This window comes from Cyanistes caeruleus, chromosome 12 (assembly GCF_971803275.1).
Source record: "Cyanistes caeruleus chromosome 12, bCyaCae1.hap1.1, whole genome shotgun sequence".
Taxonomy (NCBI): Eukaryota; Metazoa; Chordata; class Aves; order Passeriformes; family Paridae; genus Cyanistes; species Cyanistes caeruleus.
In genome coordinates this window covers 6,567,701-6,591,037 of record NC_141712.1, presented here as the reverse complement: position 1 = coordinate 6,591,037, position 23,337 = coordinate 6,567,701, and the positions used below count along the sequence as shown (strand labels likewise).

The window sequence follows — 23,337 nt, the reverse complement described above, 5'->3', positions numbered from 1 at the left end:
CATCCCATGCAATGCATCTGCTCATCTTCCATAAAATTCTGAAGCTAAGGTTTCCTAAGTAGGAGGGAAATATGATTATGTACTTGGCATCAATATGAACTACGCCACATTCATTTTCTTCTGTGGAAAAACAGAGGGAGATGTGACCCTTCTGATTCTCCCACATAACTCTATAAACTACAAAATAAATGGCCTGTTCTAATAGGACAAGATCTGTAAAACTCCATGTGAGCTGTTGCTGATCCAGAGGCCATGCTGCTTGTGGCTGAAACATGGGACATAAGTACATGGAATAAAAAAATCATGGGAAGCAGGCCTGAACAAATGGCATGAAGAAGGAATGCAGAGTGTGAATGCAAGCAGGGAAACAGGCTGCAAGCTGAAGGGAAAGTGGAGTGGAAGTTTCAAAAATAAAACCAGGCAAGGAAGGCTCACCTATTTTTTTCCAAAGTTCCATCTTTGGATTAATCACTGACAAGTCTGTGGAAGTCTGAGGTGTTACCAGATGTTTTCATTATGGCTTTTTGTAACAGTTCCATGGGCTTATCTTGGCACACCTTGATAGCACATGGTTTAAGTCTGCAGGAAAACAGAGATGTACCTTCATGGACATCTCCCAGTAAGTATGCTCCATAACTTCTTTCTGCAATATTGGGAATATAACCCTCAGGAAGCTCTCCTGTATTCTCCTCAGTGAACATGGACAAAATTTTGGGGCATGAAGGCCCTTTTCTCAGGTTCTTATTTGTTAATCACATCATTCTCCTGCATTACATTACATAAAATATTGAAATTCACTGTTACTAACCTCCTATACCCTCTTTTTGAGACACGAGGCAGACCAAGATGCTGTGCCCATCCTGCAAGGTGACAGTTTGTGACAATGACAGGTTTCCTCTCCATTTACCATCCAAGGACTGCAAACAGCTCATTTGGGATGTTCTGTGGGTGGGCAGCCAAGGAAGGCTGTGTGACTGCCAGGTCCCAAAGCTTTATGTGCTCAGGTTGAAGCCTGTGCAGAAGCAAGGCAGGAAGCTTGTCCTGCCCTTGGAAAGATGAGTTTCTGCCCTGCCAGCCCATGGGAACGACAGCCAGAGGAGGGTACTGGGGACAGTGGGGGCACAGACTACAGCAGAAGCCAGTCTGGAAGGTTCCAGAAATAAAATAAGGTGTCTGGCAACATCATGGATCAAACCTGAGGAGATGAGTAAAAAAGACATTTTCTAGAAATCAGAGAGACTCTGTGAAGTTTGGTTTAATCCAAAGGCCACTAAGCCAATGGAATAAAAAGCAAAATGGGGGGACTATCACTTCACCAGCCTCTGGCAGGCAGGAGCAATTTATTTTAATCCCATTTTGTGGAAGTTTTCCCTCATTCAGCAGTTCTTTTTGTGCCTTGTTACAGAGTTAGTTTGATTTACATTATTATTAATGTATTTTGATTAATATAGCTTAAAAAATGGGAAGCATTTTGGTTTGCTGATTTTAAAGGAAAGAGCAGGGACAGATCCACCTCTGGTAGTCCCAGCTGACACTGATTCTGCTGATAAAACCCAGCAATTAAATACAGCAGCTGGGGCTGTGTTTCAGCCCCACTTCTCAGTGTTCCACTTTACAGTAACAGTGGAAGTATGGATCCAACATCTGACATGAAGCAGCAGTGTTTTAAGTCACTCAAGAACCAGTGTCTTGAACTTTCCATAACCAAAAATACTATTTGGGACCTCAGAACAGAAGCATAAATTCAGAAGCACTGAGACAGAACAATACATGGCCAGATAATCCTCAATCCATGCCAGAATCCAGCATGTCTGATCCAGCAGTCTTCTCTTGAGGTATGTTGTCATAGAAATAGCAATATATATTTGGGAACCACTAATAAGCTAACAATAGCCTTTCTTCCAATACTTGTTAAATATGTCAGTCAGCAAACAGGACACAAGATGATGGAAGAAAATCCACTACACTGCAGGTGCAAGTCTTTTTAGGGTAATGGAATAACTAGAAGTCTCTGGGAAACTAATATTTTCTTCCTACAATAGTCACTATCCAAAATGATGGATTATGATTTCCAAGAAACAGCAAACATTAGGGCTTAATTCCTTTAGAAGCAGCAGAAGTCTAGGGCACATGAGAGATGGCTGAATTTGAGTAGTAAGGGTCAGGCAGTCTATTAATAAAGAGTAGAATTAGGAGCTTTAATGTTTCACGGATGCACATATGTGCTTATAGAGACAGGACGGGTCGATACGCTCAGAGAAGCCACAATGAGGAAATGAGGAATATACTGCAGATAGAATTAGTACCTATTTGTATCCTAAATGCAATATGCAGAATACTTTTATAAGAAAAGTATTATGACACAGTAATTTGGCCATGAGAGGGTAATTGACTTAAGATATTCTGATAAAGATCGATTGCTAGGGTTTGGAGTTATGACACCAACAAAGTTACAATGACATTAGCACAAAGAGAGAGACACAAATCCATTATAAAGATACAATCAAATATTCAAAAAAGCCTGGCACGCTCATTACTTATTCATGCTAATACAAGTATATTAAGAAATCTAAACAGTGTTAGCATTCAATCACTCACAAACCAAATGAGGTTTTGCATTTATCAGCCACCAGTCATCAAGAATGTAACATTAGCTGTACAAAGGTGGTAATATGACATAACTGGAGATATTTATATCAGCCTACACAGACTGAGAGATACAGTAGGATTTATTAAAGTGAGTAATGCCTTCACATTCAGCACAGCAATAAAAGAAATAGCTGTGCAGAAGTCATTTCCCCAGACAATAAGATTTACCTTCACAATCACTTAAAGAAGACTTTCAAGGGTCTGAAACAATCTTCTCACCATTAATAAACAATTTGGAGCTTAAGTTTGCAAATACAGAACTGAGTGCTGAAATTTTTAAAACATACCCCAAAAAACAAGTGAGCAGTCAGGGTGTCTGTCTAGCTGGGGTTTAGCACTGTCTTTCCTTAGGCTGGTTAAAAGAACACCAAGGCTAATTTAGGCTCAAATGGATGTATAGTTTTAATAAAACTCCCTCCATTTTGCACTTGAATGTCAAATAGTTTCATCACCTGCTGGCTCCAACACCTTCAACTTTTCCAGTTGTCTATTTCTGCACATTCCACTGCACATTGCACCAAATGCCTTTGCCTTTCTCATCAAGAGTTCAACCATTAACATTTTTTGGTTGGGTGAGAAGAAGAAATCAAACTCTGACCACCACCAGAACATCCAAGCAATTCCAGAACTAAGGAAAAAGCTAAAGGTTGCCATATGGTGCATGCCATGGCTCCCAGTGTAAGGAGACAGTGAATCTGCAGGGATGTTCACACTTGCTCTACAGCAGCACTTGAGCAAGGCATTGCTCTGGTTTGATGCTGATGACATGCCATTTATAAACTGTGACTGATAAACCTAATGCCTCTGAAATCAGATAAAACTTTGATAAATGACTTCTTAGTGAGCAGGCTGCAATAGCCACTTCTGTCCACGTTCAGCCACCCGGCTGCAATCAGCACCATTTTGTTTAATCAAGGGTTCAGACAACAACACATTTGAAAGCTATCACACCATTAAGAGATGTGGAGATACTCTTTTCCTGAAGGATACATTTAGACAGAAAACTACAAAAACTAAACTCTTTCTGGAACAGTTTTTATAGCTACGGGTACTTGCTAGGAAATCCCACAGAATTTAAAGATGACTTTTATTCTGAGGGCTTTTCCCATATTCTGTGGTGACAAGGCTTGAGAGAGACGCTGTAGCAGAATCACACACACATGGTAACACAGTCATTTTCTCCTTCACAGGTAAATAAGAAGACCACTGATGCTTTAACAAAAAGAGTGGCTTAAATAGCAAAATGATAAAAGGAGCCCCAGAACTACAGCAGTGTAGAAAAAAATAGAATATTACAGTCAAAGCAAAATAAAATTGTGCCAAGGCTTCCAAAGCCGTGCCACTTCTTTTCTACAGCTTCCATAAAAACACAATATGAATTCATGGTGATGTCAAAAAGCATGAGGTACAGAAGATCAAGTGGAGACTGATCTGTTTATACCCTGAGCACATCAGCCTGCTCGGCAGAATAAGCTAACAATTCACAGATCCTAAATACTGTCTATTTGCACCTTCCCCCCGGATTGTGTACACAGGGCACGTGTGGCTGAGTGCAGAAGGATAATATTGTTCATTTGATCTTCACCCTGTGGGACCAAATTTCCAGATTAGCATGTGATTTTTGAAACAGAAGGGTAGCATTGTGTTGGTTACTTTCTGAAGCTGGTTAGCAGCCATGTGAGCTAAATTATTTCATTTTAAGCAGAAATATCATTCATATGTCAGGGTTTTTTTAATTTAACTCTTAACAAGAAAGCAAACCAGAGTTACAAGGCTTCCAGAGCTGACAAAGCCAGAAGACAAATCAACAATTAGGAAGGGGGTGGGTCAGCAATTACTTATCAAACATATAGCTCTCAATTATTCGAGGAAACCAGTTTACATCTCCAAGCACAGAGCAGATAAATATTCACCATGTTTTAGAAGGAAATAGCTTGACCATCCTCAGTGAAGGAGGAGGCTGCTAAGCAGTAGCAGTATCCAGCAGCACTAATGAAATAATCTAGTGCAGGCACTGTTTTAGTAGTGATTTTCTTACAAACAGGAGACTTAAGGGAAGCATGTTTCTAAAGAAGCTGAAGGATAGGATAAGGATGTTAATGAATGGTGACAAAACCCCATTTCTCAGCCCTTTACATTCTCTGTGAGAAGGACTAACAGTGAACTGAGAAGCAACTGGATTGTGCAGCAAATAGTCACAATTAAAATCAAAATCAGGATGATCAGAGTTCCCAGAAAAGGAAAGTTAATGAAGCCAAGATCTCCACACCTCTACCCTGGCTTTCCTCCAACTGTGGTAAAAAACTGCCACACAGAATAATGCAAAATCACTGGGTACAACTAACATCATCCTCAAAGAAAACCTCTGCTTTGTCTTTGAAAATCAAACAGGAAGCAGAATTATCCAGATAAAGAAGATTTGAGTTGATCTAAATGAGCAACTTTCACCTTGCCACAACAAATGACAAATTGAAAACTTCTCTAAAATGCAGGTGTATACAACTAAATCCTGCTATTGAATGAAATAATTGGGACCTACGTAACACATGCAGCATCACTCCAATCCCTGTGTCCCTGCCTGGTGACCATTAATCTTTCTATTCCCAGTTTCATCTTGGAATGAGAACAAAATGATAAAGAGATAAATCTACCTAGTACAGTACACAAAATAATACACTGTTTTCTACACTGTTTTCTAATTTAACCCTTCATTTCCAGAGTACTGCAAATATAAATGGTTAAGATAATAAGTGACTAAGATAATAAGATAAGCTGGTTGAGAGTGGTAATTTTAAGCAGATGTTTCACCTTTTTCTGACATTTACCCTCAGAGAACCATTAAGATCCACCATGAAAACACTGGGACAACCCCACCACTGATCTCCACAGATCCAGCAGATAATGATTTTAAATTAGAGCTCCGTGAATTTCTGAGGGAAGTGTTCAGACTACTGCATATCAACAAGGCCTTTGGTCACTGAGCAGCTAAATACATTAGAATTTGGCAACTGAGCCAGACATGCCTGAGTTGCTCCTAAAACTCAGTCTGACTTTTGTTTCACACTTGTCAAAGAAAGAATAGGAAAGAGTAGAAGGCAATGGAAGCAATAAAATAAACTAGAGAGCAGTATTTAATGCCAACTTTTTTTTCCCCTGAGAAACTATAGAGTGAAATATGAGATTTCTTCTCTCCTAAAGACTTCTTGACCTAAGATTTCATCCTCAGCTAAACAGATCTGCTTTAGTACAGCACACATTGTCCTGGATGTACATCCAAGGGAAGGATTTTGCACAGGAAAGTGTGAGCCAGCAGTGCAGGGAGCATAAAGAGAGGAGGCATGAACTACTGTTCTGTCTTGTTCAAGAAATCCAGGCCTGAATCATCCTGGTAAAGGAAAAGAAGTCAGGGACAGGATAAACTCTCCTCCAGCTTTGACTTCATTATGTGATCTCGTATAAAATAATGATTTAACTTGAAACTTTTTTAATTCTCCAGACATATTCAGAATGGGGAGGGGAGGATAGGTGGGGATGGGACATGCTAAAGTTCTGCTTTGTACCAGAGCTTCCTAAAACTTTCTGGTTTGGATTCATGATATGTCTTGATATTGACAGCCACAAGTCAGCACAAGTTTTGCTTTGAATTCTGAAAATACTGTAAATCACAGGAAAGCCATGATCTCCACCCAAAGAAATTTATCTTTCTTATCAACCTATCTGCTCTCTTCTGTAATCTGCAAACTCCCTTTTTAAATTTCTTCTTCTCATCTTCATCTCTCTCATGAATCCTACCTGACACCTCTCTTTCTCAAATCTGCTTATAAAAGGAGAATTCTCCTTCGTGCATTTGCTCTGATGACCTTATAGTAGTTCTTATAAAGTAGTTCTTATTTCAACACAAAATAAACTTCTGGTTGGACTCTTACATTCAAAATGGGTATTTCTCACCAGAATCTGTAGGCTTAATGCAACATGATCAGGAAAATAAAGTCACTAAAACTCATGTGTCAAGAACTACTCAAAGAAAATACTATTAAAAGGAAACAAGAGGATTAAAAGGCAATTGGATATTTCTAAGTATTTTCTTTTCTTTTATCCTATCTCCTGACACAGTACAGAAAATTTGGGCAAACAACCCAGATTTAATATAAATCAACTCATCAAGAAGTCAGAGTGTATGACTGCAAAAGATCTGTTCTGTTCAGAACTGGCTTTTCCTGGAGAGGAAAGCCAAGATGAAACTGGCAAAAGTTGAACACGATACATTCTGTCAACTGCTAATTTGATTTCATCATTCCAAAGGGTATTAAGCCCTTTTTAAAGACACAGGACCATCTTAGCTGAATGTCAGGTATGGTGCATCTAGGTTCACTGAAAAGATCAGTGCCAGTGACACTCCAAGGTGCATTCTGACTGTCCATGGCAGCTGAGAAAATCTGGAGCAATATGATATTGCTTGGTAATGGAAGCAGCACAGAGGAGCACACAAATTCAGAAACATGCTGATATTTCAGCTTAGTTAATGAAATCCTGAGACAGACTAGGGAAGCTTAAGACGTAGAACATGCATTACCAAGTTCAAAAGAATAAACACTAAAACGTCTGGAATTTGGGAAAGCAAATTTTCTGCCTAAAGGAACCAGCTTTTGATTAAGCAATTGACTTTTGTGGTAAATAGCATTAAAATAAAGCACTTGAATTTCATCAATATTATAACATTAAAATACAAAAACCACTAACTACCTCAAACAAATGTTTGCCATTATATTTAAAGAGAATAAGGGGTGGATTCTGTGGGAATTTGACATTTATCATTCAAGTGAGGAGAGATCCTGTGAATCTCAAATAACACAGCTAAGAGCAAGTTAAGTGTCTTTTTTTTCTCTCACAGATGGAATAATGCTACATCTTCCTACAGCTCATCCTGTATTCTGTTTCAGCTGTGTAATGACATGCAGAGGTTTCAGGAGAAATGTGGAAAGCAGAAAACCTCCTGTCCTCCTGAAATCCTCATAGCAGACACCCAGTAAACCTGCAGAGTGGAGTGCCACTTACTCCCAGCTGACTCACACATCTTATGGCAAAAATAAAGGAGTTTTTCCATCCCCTGCACACAGACACACAGGCTCCCAGTGTTTTATCGTGCACTGCTCTGCCTGTCTCAAGTTCAGATTTCAATATTTTCATAAAATATGACTTAAGTGCATTCATATTTCATTAGTAACTTCCAACAGAAACTAACCTGTGGTTGTCAAAATAAGTAAAAGAAGTATCCTTACTTAGTAGTACAATAAACATTTCACTAGAGGTCTGCTGGTTCTTAATTTACAAAGTTATTCAGCCTCTAGATAATCCAGGTGAATGCACATACCTTGTATCTTTTAAGACAATTTAACTCACAAACCACAATACCCCCCATGATTTCAGCCTCTGAAAATGCTTTTACACCTACTTACAGCAAGTGCTGTGCTTCTGCTATACAAGTTTGCAGAAGAGTGTCTCCTACTACAGGCAGTGAAATAAGACAGGTATCATTTAAATTTCCCTTCACACTTCTTAACTGTAAGGACACAGGATTGATTCAAATTGTTCTGAGCCTTGTTACTGCGAGGTTTCTGGCTCAGTAGTCATTTTTTCCTTGACATTTTTCATTCTTGCCATCTTACAACCTGACCTCAATCTTGTATCAAAATTCATACAGGGGATTATCAGAGATACTTTAGTTAAGAACCACCATTTTCAGGATTCTGTCCTTTGACAGAAACTTCTCCCCCTCAATTCCTGAAGACACATGAAAATTCCTTCATACCACATATGTGCAAAGATGATCAACTATAAGTTAGGAAACAGGAAATTGGATGGCTGCTGAGGGATTACTTACATTTATTTATTCCTTGGGTTTATTCATTCTCAGGTCTGACCATACCCAAGATAGTCACTGCAAAGGAGCAATGTTGTAAAAACTGAAAATCATGGCACAAGACTGGCAGAAAATTCAAGTTCTGGAGTCAATAGAGCTGTTTAAAAGATTGCTGTAACAAGGATGAAACAAGTTTTGTGTGGGTCTACCAGTGTGTTAGAGCTGTCTCTGAAAACAGAAACTAAAGGCAAAGGCAACTGAAAAAGATAAGGGAGTTTTAACAGCTTAAGGAAAATAATATCCTCTTCCACTTTGCTTTTATTGCCTGATTTGGAAGTTAATTTTCACCATTATAATAAAGGAAAGGTATCTCCATCCACTGGAAGCACCAGGCCCTTCTTCCTGTATGGAGCACTCAGGAGAGAAGCACTCCTGGCTAGAGCCAGCCTAGTGACCACACACAGATCTATTTGTCAGTCAGAAGATTTTCTGAAAACTAGATAACATGATTAAAAGCAAGAAATAAGATGAAGCTATACAAAGACTTCTGACAAGCTCTAGTTGGTTGAATGTATTCAAAATCTTTATTTATTGTAAAATACTGGCTTTCAATTTTCCTTCCTTTTTTTAAAAAAATAATTCAAGCAATTAAGAAGGATTTTCAGTAAAAAATATATGTTTGTATTTTCCCAAAAAACTGAAGTAGTATCAAATACATAAAGAACACTGGATACCTCAGTAATATCTCAACTAGTACGGCCTCCTGAAAATCATTAAGCAACTAAGTTGGCACAATTAGCTGGTCTGCTATTTAACCTAATATGCTAAAAGTTTCTTATTTAGTGGGAAAAATCAGAGAAGAAATGAAACCAAGCCTTTTTATGTATAGAAAATCCAAGGTACAAACTTTTAACAGGTTTATTTAAAAAACAATTTAATAGCTAAATGATCTATGTTTTACCTGAACATGCATTCTCATTAAAAGCAAAGCAAATATCTCTGAATACAGACACATTCCATGCCATTCTCTTTATTACTTAATTTCCCAGGTATCTCAGCATGATCTGAATAAATTATGCTGACAATACAACAACATAAATGATAAATCAACAGCACAATTTTAGTGATATATAGCTTGAAAACTAAATAATAACCAGCACTGCTAATTGGCTCGCTCGCTACCTGGCAACAAATCAGTGAGCAAGCAACTCCACTGGTAATGCTTCAGCTGTGCACCACCCTAATCATTAAGCATTTCTAGCTATTCTAAGTTGTTTCTACTGGTTTTTATACAAAACTGTACTTTAGCATAAAAATAATGACTTAGAAAAAAGAAACTCTTGTTGAAAAAAATTTAAAAGACAGCAAACCTGCATATTGACAACATCTGGATGCTATGAACCCACTCCTACTACATTGTGTGACACAAGCATTCACCAAATCAGAATGTGTTTCACTTGAAAAGCTAAATTAGGATATTTAGAGACTGAAGTTATCTACCAGAAGAGTCTGTAGTCTTTACTTCGGGACTTCATTCATTATCCCAAGACAAAAAACGAGTATGTAAATGTAAATCCTACTTTCCATCAAAGGCTAAAGATTCTCTGAGCTCTGATGGGGAGAAGAGAATCTTCATTCAGCACATGACTACCACAGAGCTGTTTAGCTCTGGAGGGCAGAGCCAGCCTGTGACACTCTGGGACTCTGAGCAGCCTGTCTCCCTCCCCTAAACTGCACCCCCATGACAGCCCCAGGCTCTGGGGGGAGAAGTTACACAAATCACACGAGTCAGTGACCTAATTCAGCATCCCACCCCATTGCTTGTAGCAAACAGGTTCCAGGATTTCTGAAAAAAACACCCAACAAAATCATCGCTATCCCAAAGGGAGACAGAAAAATTTTGTCAAAGGATAAGTATTAGCTTGTACTTTTCTACTTTATTTCACTGCATCTCTGAGAACTGCCTTACATGGATGTCCAATTTTATTCTGTTTTCTAATCCTGCCACACTTTTCACTCAGAAGACTTCCTTCAGCTTTAAATCCTATCCTGCATACCACCAAAAACTCCTCCTTATCAATTTGCAACATGTTGGCACACCTCTCCCTCTGCAGTATGGGACAAAGCCAATAAAGAAATCAGATTTACCTTCTGTAAATCATTTCTTTCCTACAAAAACTTATCTTCTCATCATTCACATAAGCTCCCCTATCTTTACTCTTTACACATAAAATTCTCTATGCTTCTGGACACTATGACTACTGCTTTACCCTCTGTGTTTATAGTGTATATTTTCAAGCAGGAAAGTATGAATTCAGCAGTGTATTCAAGGCAAGAGGATATCACTGATAGGTATCATAATATTTGCAGTATTATTTTCCAACCCATTCTTTATTCACCCAACCATTTTGCTGGCTGCTCAGACCACCGCTGTGAACAGAGCAGCCTTCTCTATTGAGCTGTCTGCAGTAATGATGATCATGGGGAAACTCTATCCCCACTGAAAGAAAAGGCAAAACTCCCAGAGACTTCAGTGGGATCTGAAATTCACTGAAGTTCTTTCTATCGAGTCATTGTAGCTGATTTAAAATTCAATCAATGGTTATGAATACTGCAAATAATTCTACAAAATTTGCATTGCAGGAAATTTGTCAAAACTGAGTATATCTGGATTTCTGCTCCCTAATTGCCTAAATCAGAATCAGATCTCCAGAATTCCTCAGAGGCTGCTATGGACTTGACTAAGCAAAAATTTCTGTCATGTATGTTTTTTGCCTTTTATTTTGCATTCCATAGACACCTTCATTTGAGTCTTTACAACACAAATAAATCCAATAAATATATTGACTACACCACTGCTAATCCTGAGTCTCTGGGAGCCCTGTTAACTTGTACCTGTGCTGAACACTGGCCAGTTCTGCATTCTCTGTTATTTTTACAAGTGTCCAAATCCATTTCATTAAGGTGTTTTTTTTTCTGGAACTGCCCTTTCCTCAGCAAATACAAATATTTTTAGTAACATGAGAGGAATAATTTATGATAATGTACCCATTCCTATTATATGAGCCCTCTTATAAGTACTTTATAATTGTTATTATTGTTGCTAATGTTTTAAAACCAGTTATCTTTTCCCCCCATTTCTGCTAAAAACACAAACTGATGAAGTTTCTGATCTGTTCCAGATCTGGTCCAGAATTTTCTAGCTAAATTGACAGCTAGAAAACTGGAAATTGCAGTCCTCACTGCATATCTGCAAGTGCATAGCTCTGATTTACAATGCTGCTCTATGGCTCAGTCCCATACAGTGTATTTAATTTGAAAATACCATTCATTTGCAGAAGTCTCTACCATCTGCTGCTTATCCAGCCATCAGTTTCAGAATTAAGCAATGTAGGCAAAGGAGCAGGACACAAAATTAAGGGCTCCAAACCTTCAATAACTTTGTAAACTTTGGTAGCATCACCAACACCATTTCTTGATGGAGCATGGTGAAGGTTGACACTGACACAGCCTCGTTAGTGGGGGCCTCATTCAGGGCAGTAATTGTTTTCAGATGGTTCTGCACAGTATTAAAGGTACTTATATACAAGTGTACACTACTTGCTTGGTAGCAAATAATCTGGGATTTTCCCCATGCACTGCAGTACACTAGGCAGGAAATCTGCATGTTGGTGTGTGCCTGAGTAAACTGTGAGCCCTTAGGGGAACTACTTCAGTTATTCAGTATGGATCTTCCTTAGTCCTATCATCCTATGGGGGTTCTTCATTTCTTCACTCTTCAATTTAATAAACCCACTAAAATTAACAGATCAGCAATTAATAAGGAATTAATATGGTTCAGGCATGTTTAAAGTTAAATAAGCACTAAAGTGTTTTTACTAAAAAGGAGTTTAAGACAATATGTAGTATTTGATTTCTTCTAGGTCATGCTCTTGGTTTCAGATTGCTGAGGTGGCACTGGCACCCAAACTCAAACTCTGACCAGTCACAAATTCAGGATGAAACAGGTCTTTGGTGTTTAAAATATCCTTTGCTGTGACAGTAACTCAGCAAGACAGCTGGGTCTCTGGCAGTGATAGGATCCTATCGAGTGAGGCAGCAATAATACAGATATTGTGAGACATGATGCAATTATTTTATAAAAAAAAAAATTAAAAAATTTAAAAAATAATAATAAAAGAGCCCTAAGCAAGTTGGGGAAGAAACCCAACAATAGACTCACAGAGTAGTATAAAATTGTTTCTTCATGAACCTAGTAAACTGTGGCTGTGGTATCATAATTTCTCTGGAAAACACAAAATATAGATGCAGTGCTATTTCTTTCACTGTCTTTTCCAGAGGAGAATGAAATGTGTATTTGGGCCAGAGGGAAGCTGTGTCACTGTAAGTGGGGGGATGCAGAAACAGCTATTACCTTCTCCTTTGCAGAGTGGTGAAGTTCTCACACACCTCTGCTGTCCCAGTGACATTACCTTGCTAGAAGACATGCAAATATTCAGGAATGCACACAGTACCAAGGAGCATACATGTTCTATGATTTCAATGACAACAGGTTTAATCTTATTTAAAAATTTTAATTGAAGTTAAAATGTTTTTGCATTTGGCATATGCTGGCAGCAAATAAAATGATCCTGACGAATGGCATAAAACTATTAATTATATTTTGTTCACTCTATTCTTACTGCATTGCTTGTGTGGTTAAAAATTAACTCTATGATCTTATTTAAAACAATACATGTGTCATTCCAGACAGTCCTAAAAAGGATGCTTAGTAATAATAAATAGGTGTGCTTGTCAAGAGAAATTTGCTAACAAAGTGAATTCAAGCATCTTAAACAGATAAAAGAAAGCAACTACAAATTACAGCAGGATAATATTTTGTTTTATTTTTTAAAAGATTCTCCTGATTTTATTCATTGATTAATTTTGGATTTGCAGATAAAGACAATAATGGTTTCATGATTATTATGAGCATTCCAGAATCCCCAGACATCCCCAAATATTTCAGTGTGTCGGAGAAGTGTCAGATTCTATCATACCATCTCCATTGAAAATACTAATAATATCGATTAGGATAACTTGAATGAGTACTTTTTAGAGTAACTTTTTAGAGTAAAACTGTCAAAGTTATTCTTAACACAGTTAAGCACACATCAGCATTCACTTTGAGGCTGACAGAGCACTGGAACAGCTGCTCAGGGAGTTTGTGGGGTTCCCCTCTCTGGAGACATCCCAAACCCACCTGGACATGGTGCTGTGTCACCTGCTCCAGGTGATCTCCAGAGCTCACTTCCAGCCACAGCCATCCTCTGCTTCTCATCCCCAGGTGCAACAGAAACAAACAGCACTGTGGGAGTCAAATTTACAGCACATCTGCATTTTGCATGCTTATGTATCTTTACACAAATAAATGTGCACATAACTTAGGTAAGCGTACAGTCACGCACTATAAGTGATCCAAATGCAAACTTACATGGTTTCAAGTAAAAAATTTGTCTTCACAGCCTAAAAGAACTGTTTTTAATATCTGGCCTTTTGAACTCACCTCTCTGCAGCAATGTCAATAAGGTTCTCCATGAGTGCACATATTTTCCTGGGAACAATGTATCTTATTAATCCCATGATCTAAAGAGATAATACATTTGTCAGAAAATATGTGTGCTTTATCAGGATGAATTTGCTCTAACCTAACATGTGCTATCTTTTCCCAAGCCCGATGAAATAAACTTCTCAAGCCCACAAAAGTACTGCTTTCTTTTTTGTGTGTGCTTTTTGCATGCTTGTGTTGTTTTCTAGCACCTTGAGAAATCTATTTAGGTTTCATTTTCATCAAGTATTTTTTTTTTCTTGCCCCATGATTTTTTATCTTTTTCTTCTCATTTAGAAACAAATCTACATTCAAAAAATTCACAACTGCTTTCTATTCCCCAAAAGCCACGTGGGAGAAACCAGAACAAAAAAATTCAAGCCCAATCCCCCCACAAAAAAAAAAAAAAAAAAAAAAAAAAAAAAAAAAAAAAAAAAAGCAACACCCTACTTACAGCTGGTGCTAAGGCCTGGAACTGGGAGGTGCCTGAGAGGAGATTCCCAACATCCAACATGCTCCAAGCGCTGCTGCCTGACCCAGACCCCCTGCACCGTGTAGAACATCTGTCCTGCAGCACAAAGATCTGCCACAGCAGCCAGGAGCAAAGCTCTCAGGCAGGATCTGGGCTGACACTGCATCTACAGCAAAATGTAAAATCTGCTTAGGCACTGCCAGGAAAGCTGTCATTGAACTGAGCAGTGGGGGTGTTTGGGAGAAACATTACAGGCAGAAAATTTGTGATGCTTTTTTGAGGGAAGATACCATGTAAAAAGGCTTGAGTAGAAAAAAAAATACCCTTTGAAAATTACAACCATTTTTACATTGCATATAATCCTGAAATTCTTAGCAACATCCCTTTTAAGTGTTACAGTTTTCAGTCTGTGTTTGCATGCTGGTGGCTTCCTGCACTCTTTCAATACAGGCAAATAACTGCCCACCAAGAATTCAGCACGAGTCTGTGCAGGAACAGCAAAAAGGAAATAAAGCTTTGTGCCCAGAGGGCAAACAATTCACTTTTCTAAGATTTTGCACTGGCATAAAGATCATTGCCCAAATTTCTTCTGTGGTGTGGCAAGTGGGCAAAAATTCTGGCAAAAGGGAGCAGGCAAACACCCAGTGAGACAGCCTGGCAATACTGGAAACACATTTTCCAGGCCTCAGTGCACACAGAAGCTTTCACAGGACAGTGCCTTTCATGTGAATAATATGAGAAATTACAGCGAAAGCCTGGAGTTTTCACTTTTTTCTTTTTAAACAGCAAAACTACTTTCATCACCTTTTTGTAAATCCTTGATAGTGTGTTATCATACTGTTTATGTGGGAAGAGAGTGCTGTGGCAAAACTTGTTACTGATCGTGGTTTAAATTGTCTGAGGAATTCTCTTTAAGACTTATGAAAGAACAGTCTTTTGTGCATAATATCCTTTTATTCTCCCACTTCATTTATTTTGGTAACCGAAATGTGTGTTTACATCTAACAACATAATGTTTTAGCACCTTTGAACTATTTCTAACAATCTTTTTGATCCATATTTAGACATAGGAATGTTGGGAATGTAATATATACATATAATTTTAGACAACAACCATCAGTCTAGTGAGTTAAATGTCTTGTATGCCCTAGAAAGTCAGATTTGAAAGAGAAACTGTATTTAAGAACCTCTGATCTACCCAAGATTCCTTGAAGTATAAACATGTCATTTTACATATCCAAACCGAAGCACACACCAGCAAATATGAGTGGAAAGCTTGGGGAGTGTGATGACTTGCCTCGGAAACTCTTACTTTTAAATACTAAACAAACAAACAGCCACATGAAGAAAGAATAAACTGTTTAAATTTAACAAACAGGTATTTTTACCATGGTTTTTGTTTAGCATTCTTGATCCTAATGAAATTATGTCACCCTTCACAGATGCAAGAGCGCTTTTTGCTTTAGTTCTGAAGTCATACTTACAGCTGTGTTGGTATTCAGGCTTAGGTCTGAAGAACTGGCTGAAAAATTACCTCCTGCTTCTCTCTGGCTTGAAAACACAACTGCATTATCTCATCTGGATATGGTGATGAGTTTGATCTACACCAACTACTACAATGGCATTGTGCACATCAATAAAGAAATGTGATAATCCTCTAGCAAAAATTAATTTATTAATGAAATGAATAATTAAATCCGCTGAAAAACACATTTGCAGGAAGTTAAGCAAAGGTGTTTTGAATAAGAATGGGGCTTTTTCTTAAATCTATAAGTACAATAGACTTGCTAAAGTAAATAACCCCGTGAGTTACTTACCTCATAATATATTTAGTTATAATATTAAATGGATAAAGTACTTGATCATCTCCCAGGATAATAAAGCTGGTGGTATGGAGAAAAGCCTCCATGGGATTAAGAGAGAGTTAAAACATTTCAAATATGCAATTAAAGGCATTCTAGCATGCCTGTGATCTCTGCTCTGGTTTCTTATTTACAGAGAAGGAAAACTGGCTCAGACCTCCTAGACTAAGACAAGGAAGTATGCAAAATCGAGCAGTCTCTGTGCCAGCTCTTGCTAATCCTTTTCAGTATGGTTTGCTGCTAATTTGTCATGGCACATATTTGCCTTATGTCTAATTAGCATCAAATTGCAAACTGCTATTTGCTAACAATTTGTTGCATCAATCTGCTTGAAAATCTATAGTTTAGAACTGGATTGCAGCTTATTCTGTCTATCAAAATTCTATTTCATACACATCACAGCAAACTATTTTCCTCTAAAAAAAACACTGCAGTCCTCTTCCATACAAAGAAATGTACATTTTAAAAGAATGCCTATGCAAAGTGGTAGTTTTTGTTCTTTTGTTTCCCCTCCATTTATGTTTTGCTATAACTTGTTTATGACTGGAGTTAAATAAAGAACAGCTTGCTCTTTGTTTATCTAGTTGTAGCTAGTTAAATCTAGCTACAACTGCCTGACCCCTAAAATAGAATAGGTACATACAAAATTATTATCTATTCTTTGGAGAATATAGACAAGACCTTTACAACAAGAATTTGTGCTGGAATTGGCTCTCAAAATACAGGAAAAAATTCAGCCAAGGAATTTTCCAGGTTCAGGAACTGGCTAATCTCTTCTGTTTGACATCCACAGGTATTAAAATAAACAAATAGCTAAAAATCTTCCTCACAAACAAATACTGTTGCAGAGATGTTCTTCAGTGGAATCATAAGTGATGTGGGAGATGTTTATGCATAAGATTTCCTCCCCCGCTATGCCTCATTAGAAACAGATGGAATACTGCTGCCACATGCATTGCAGGGGATGGATGGAAATGTGTCAGTGCAGGGCCTGGCCTGTGGAATTCACTCCAGAGTGGCACAAAATGTTCTGAGCAGTCTCCTCCAGTATTCCAGGGATGGCACATGGTCATCAAATGGGCATAGCCACATGCTGCTTCTCTGGAAGCAGGATCTCTGCCCACGAAAGATGAGGTTTCATATCTAGATGTGATACAGATGGAAATGATGAGTTGGTTTTTTTTTTAGTTCAAAGCCAAAAAAAAAATTTGAAATTTCAAAAATATTGCACCTGGAGAAAGCCTAATCCATAGAGCTGAGAGAGAGATGGTGGGAGTATGCAATAAAACAAGATGAAAAATCCAAATAGGCAACATCCATATACATACTCTGTGTATCTATATAAATACTCTGGTCTAAAACTGCAGTTGCTTTTGCATTTTCCTTTGTCATTTTGATCCAAAATTCCATACTGGGCACCAGACATGTTTTCTTCAAGTTTCAACAAAATCAGTACAATGTTTGCTTCTCTGTGAGTTGGTGTTTGCTATAGCAAACAAATGTAGCCAAATTTTCTGCCCACTTCTATGTAAAGTTTGCATACTTTCTCCTTGTGAGAGAGTGAGCCAAGCTCAGTATAAAATGTTGTCAAACAAAACGAAAGCTTTCAGAGCTGAATGAGAAGACAAGTCTGTCTTTGCTGTATCTATACCAAATAAAAACTCTTTTAAGGTTACAGAGAATTGAATGCAACCTTCACAGGCAGATTGGACAGACATTTAAGAAGTGTTAACTACGAAGATGAACCCAGGTCCCCACAGCTTCAGTGAATGTAGAGTTAGAACCAGGTTCAGAACTTTAGAGTGCTGAAATAAGAACATCCATAAACACTGACAGAGCAGCTTGAGCTGGAGACTGACTGAGGTGACCTCACCTCCACCTGAATTATCCTAAGAATTGCCACCTTATTTGATCAGGTTTTTTACTAATTCAGAGGGTTTTTTTTCTGTATTCTTCACTGCTCTCTAATCAGAGCAAAGTCCAACAGAGTGGATACTGGTGGTCACTGCTGCCTGCCAAAAAGAGGAGAAAACTGCTACAAGTGGTTGAAACAGAGTTAAGAGAACTCCCTGTTTCCATTAAGATCACAGGACATCCCCCATATTCATACCACAAGCAATAATAACATATTAATTACACCTAAAGGGAAGCTTTGGCTTTCCTTTGAAATCTGGTAATGTGTAAAGGGGCTCACATTTCCCTGAAAGAAAAAAAAATGCCACAGAAACCTAACAGTGAACAGGCCATTGTGAGAAGACACCACTTTATGAAGTTAACATCATCCATGTCCCAGCTATGGACTTTTCGACTATGGAAAAGGGCTCCTGCTTTTTATGGATTGTACCAAAATAGTGCCCATATGATCTGGACATGAATGGCAAAGTGAGAATACTCACTGAAGGAATCCAACTTCTCCTGAGTTTGTTTTATGGTTATTAACATGTCATAGTTATTTGCAAATGTGTTAATTTCCCAAATTTTATAGAACTTGTCTTCAAATGTATCCTTAATGGCCAATATTTTAGAGGCTGCATTAATTTCTCTCAGTTTCAAAATGATATAAATATAGTAAGGGCCAATTTTGTGCATGGAAGTGGGGATGCAATCTGGGCAGCTAAGCACCTCTTAATCTTCCAATCTGGAGAACTGAATTCAGGCTTTTTCATCTTGGCTGAAGGGAAGCCAGTCTGTGTGCCCTGAATTCTCTCCAGATTTCATGGACTTGAAATCAGCAGTATGTCCCATCAGTAGCCAAAAGAGCTCTGTATCATTCTGCAATATCACTCTACAGCTTCAGTGGGAAGTTTAGGAAGAGTTTTTCACAGCTTCCTAAACTGAGAGTGATTAGAGGTCAGCAGAGCTCATGTATTCTACAAGCAGGCAGAAAAAAGGATTCATTCATTGTCTTCTGTATAACAATTCTGGTTTTCTTGAACAACTGAAGTCCTGTTTTTCCATTTATACATGAGTTGTTCATAGTTTCTGTAAAATAAAACCAAGACTTCCCTATGTTAGAAGAGTAAGGGTCAGACACCTTACAAGCCTATAAAAACATAGAGAAAAACATGGGAAAATAACTTTTTCTGCCGTGGTCAATTAAAAAGAAATAGAATAAATGTATTGGGGGGGAAAAAAAATAAAAAAGAAAAAAAGGAATAAAAAAACAGTAAAAAGTGTTCAGCCTTGACATAATTAGATCTACCACATCTAGGTCAGCTGAGGATGCAGGATTCACACACCAATTATTTATTCAAAACTTTAGAACAATGCATTTCAAGTGACAGCTCCTGGCTGTGACTCCTCCAAGAACTAGTAGAGCCACCATGCTACATACACACCTCAGAGAGCTCTGGAAAACAGATCCCCACCTCATTTCAAAAACTCCAAAGGCACTGGATATAAAGCAGGGAATGCCATAATCCCATATATTAGTGGCAGTTTAAATCAGCCCTGGGATTTCATTCATTCCTGTGATGCCAGAGAAGAGGAAAATCCATGAGCAGATGAAGGGGAAGGGGAAGGGGAAGGGGAAGGGGAAGGGGAAGGGGAAGGGGAAGGGGAAGGGGAAGGGGAAGGGGAAGGGGAAGGGGCATTGTGTGTGTGAAACTGAAAGCTCCTTTCTGCCAGCAGGAGCCTGAATGGCAAACTCCAAGGACTTCATAAATGAAAGGTGGCTTCACCAGCCCCCAAAACACCACCTCTGCACTAAATTGCTTTGGGTTTAAAACCCCTAGAATTTGGAATAGCATGGAAATGGAGCCCAAAGGTGAGGGACTGACATGTTGTTAAGTGCATTCATATCAGTACTCTTGGAAATGTCTGGCACATACCATATGCATATTTCATCTTATGCTTTTGTATAATGCTTGTAAAATATGTTTTGCAGTGCATGGAAGGGCTAATCCAAGTGCAGGGTAAAAGCCACTGCTGCCAGATAGCAGACTTCCTCCCTTGGCACAAACAAGCACTGAAGAGTTGTGTTTGAGTTCCCAAATTCAAACCATACTGGTGCCTCAATGACAGACATTTTCTACACTTCCTACTTCCTTCTTGAAGTAAACACAATTGCACATCTAGTTGAGTAGCTGAAAAAACTATTGGAAATCCTAAGAAAATGTTCTAAGTCAGAACCAGGGTTTGGAAGCTAATAACGGAAATAAATTTGCTTAGAAAAAGAAACCAAAGCCTACAGTTCTTGACATTGTACAAGGCTCAAAATGTCACTGTAAATACATTTTAATCCTGATCCAATGACATACTATATATACTCAGTATACAAGGGGACCTATGTGCCTCTTTCATAGTCCTCTAGAATGCTAAAGAACGATATACTTAAACATAAAACATGTTGCTCTTGGTTACATACCATAAATTGCCATATATCCCCTTCTCTCTTCTCATTCAGATTCTAATGAATGCTGCTCTGCTGGTCAACTATAACACAAGACAGAAAGTACTTTTCCCCCTGTCAAATAGCACTCTATAAAAAATACTATTGTCCTCCTGATTTAGGATACATGGCTAGTAGGGAAAAAACAGCAGAGTTTGGGAAATAAAGTCTCGAGTGGGAATTGTCTCCCACGACTACCCGAGAAGAGAAATGAAATTTTCAGGCACAGCCCTTTCAAACTCCACAATGCAGCGTGTGTGGGGTTTGGATACAACAAAAGGAGGAACCTGAGAGGAAAGTTGTTTTTTGCAACCTCAATAATGAGAGCGAGCCTTGAAATGCTGGCAGTGGAGGAAAGCATTTTCATTAGGTGTGTTTCACTTTCTTCCTCGGTGCAGCAATCCACTTACAGAAGCTGTGTGTTGTTACATGACACATTTCCACTTTCTTACAGAAGTGCCTGTGATTTTTTGAATGCTGTTTGTTGTTACTGCCTTTCTTCTCCGACACAATGCACCAATTTTTAACCTTTTCAGTAACCTAGTGACACCTCTGGGATATTACAGTATTCCTGTCAAAATGTCTGGTCTACAACAATAAACTTTACATTGATGTCTTGCTTTTTGGGAATAATTACACTGTTCCTTAAATGTTACCCTATTTACTATTTGTGCAAAAAGATGACAATAAAATCAATGCAACACAATTCCCAAATGTGCATCAAAGTCTTTTGCAATGTTAATGGATTAGTGTGTCTATAGAGGCATAAGATCATTTTGTCTCGATGCTTGGACTTGCGCGTTATACGCGCTTACCCAAAGATAAACTTATTAACCCTTTTCTGCTGAGCTCATCCCTTCAAAAAGTTAGTTTAATCTCCCCGCATTTGTCAGGATTCCTTTCTTCTTTTTCTTCCACTTTTTTTTTTTCCTTTTTTTTTTTCTCCCTCTCCCTCCCTTTTAAGCCAGGCCCGGGAATGCTGCCCATCGATCAATAGGTGTATGATGAAGGAACTTGGTCCTGCTCCCTCTGACCAGCGGCGATGTTTTCTCAATGATTCCGCAGGAGTCAGAAACTCAACAAAGCGAATCGCGGATGCTGTAAAGGGAGCATGCTGCTCATGTCTGTGACCACTGTATGCAAAGCTTGGCATTAGTCACCGCCAGGCCGCCTCTGACAGCCCTGAAGTGAGGGAGATTAATGTGAGGCAGGGGCACTTTATTATTGTCATTCTGTTCTTTCACACTCTGCCTCTGACTTTCAATTTTGCTCCAGAATTAATTGTCTGCTCCCTACAGTATGACTGATGTAGAAGGATACAAGTAACATAGGCACCTGGTTCTGGCCTTGACAATCTGACTCGTTGTTGCAGGATGTATTGTGTACAGTCAAATTCAGGGACAGACAGGCATCTTTCAAAGAAATCAGCCAATGTTTCTTCTGACTTCAATCAGATTTGACTGTAGATTATCCTTCTCTTAGAACAATTTTTTTCTTGTAGAGATGCTAACAAAATGCCAGTGCCATTATTAAGTACCACTACATGATACTATTGCTCTGCTTTATGCAGCCTCATACATGAGGCCTTTCTCTCCAAGCTTTGCTTTTTATGTTGTAAGGCAGTAAATTAGTCATGTAGCAGTGTTTAATCCCTACCCTCTCAGAGTTAAGCATTGTTGTGAGAACATTATATATGGTATCTTAGACAATAAAAATACATGGCTGTAAGTCAGTATCATTTACTATTTATTGGGCAAAGAGTTCCAAAGCAAATTACACACAAAGTAAGACAAATAGTTAAAGATCTTGTATCTAACAGAATATCTGACTGTTTATCAGACTTAAAATGAACAGCTGTACTAAGAGATCAAAGAACATCTTTACTAGAGCATGGAGGATGAGAAGAAAAAAACACTTTTCGGATGGGAAAAATTCATACAGAATCAGTTTTTGCTCATGCACCCCTATCTATCAGTCTGCTTTTTCTCAGTTTAATGTCTGGTGGTGACAAATGTAAAGGCACTTCTACACTGCAGCAAAAGAACAAGTTTCACCTTTAAACAATAAGCATTTGCTGGTAGCCACAGACATTGCTACAGACATACAGGCAATAATATCAGCATTAGCTGCTCTTGTAAGTACTGTGAACTGCGGTGCACTTGCTCAGGGTTTAGGTTTTGGGCCAAATATTATATCATGCCTGTTACATTTCAGCTGGGTTTTATCATTTTTGATCAGACTTTGATCAGATAAACTTTTCAGCTGAGAAATTTTCAGATGTGTACAGCATGTACAGAAATAAGCAGCACTAAATGTTTCACCGTTTAATGTTTTCCCCTTGGTACATAGGTGGGATTCCTCAAGAGGATCTTGGGAATTTCCTCCCAAGTACCCTCTCTGAATAGAATATCCAATAGATTATTTTGATTTTAACTTCTCCACTCCTTTAATGTGACCATGATATTTGTTAAGGGTACAGATATATATAATATGCTGGATTATCTTTATCCTGGATAC

At 38.4% G+C, this 23,337-nt stretch overlaps 1 protein-coding gene and 1 long non-coding RNA gene across 17 annotated transcripts in view; one reads left to right on the top strand and one right to left on the bottom strand.

Annotated features, from left to right (window-relative positions):
* LOC111934667 (uncharacterized) overlaps nucleotides 1–23,337 on the bottom strand; it is a 113,545-nt gene that overhangs the window by 4,723 nt on the left and 85,485 nt on the right. For 14 of the 16 annotated variants that reach the window (XR_015275539.1, XR_015275538.1, XR_015275542.1 and 11 more), the window contains one exon: nucleotides 22,544–23,337. This exon is cut by the window's right edge and continues 831 nt beyond it. The exons of the other annotated variants lie outside the window; for them this stretch is intronic. The gene's annotated coding sequence lies outside the window, so the exon portion shown is untranslated. Of the gene's footprint in view, nucleotides 1–22,543 lie in introns of those variants that run through there. 16 annotated transcript variants of the gene reach the window in all.
* Nucleotides 1,576–9,329, top strand: LOC147650829 (uncharacterized). The gene is made up of 2 exons (XR_015275544.1): nucleotides 1,576–1,835; nucleotides 3,840–9,329. It is a non-coding gene; the product is annotated as an uncharacterized LOC147650829 (long non-coding RNA).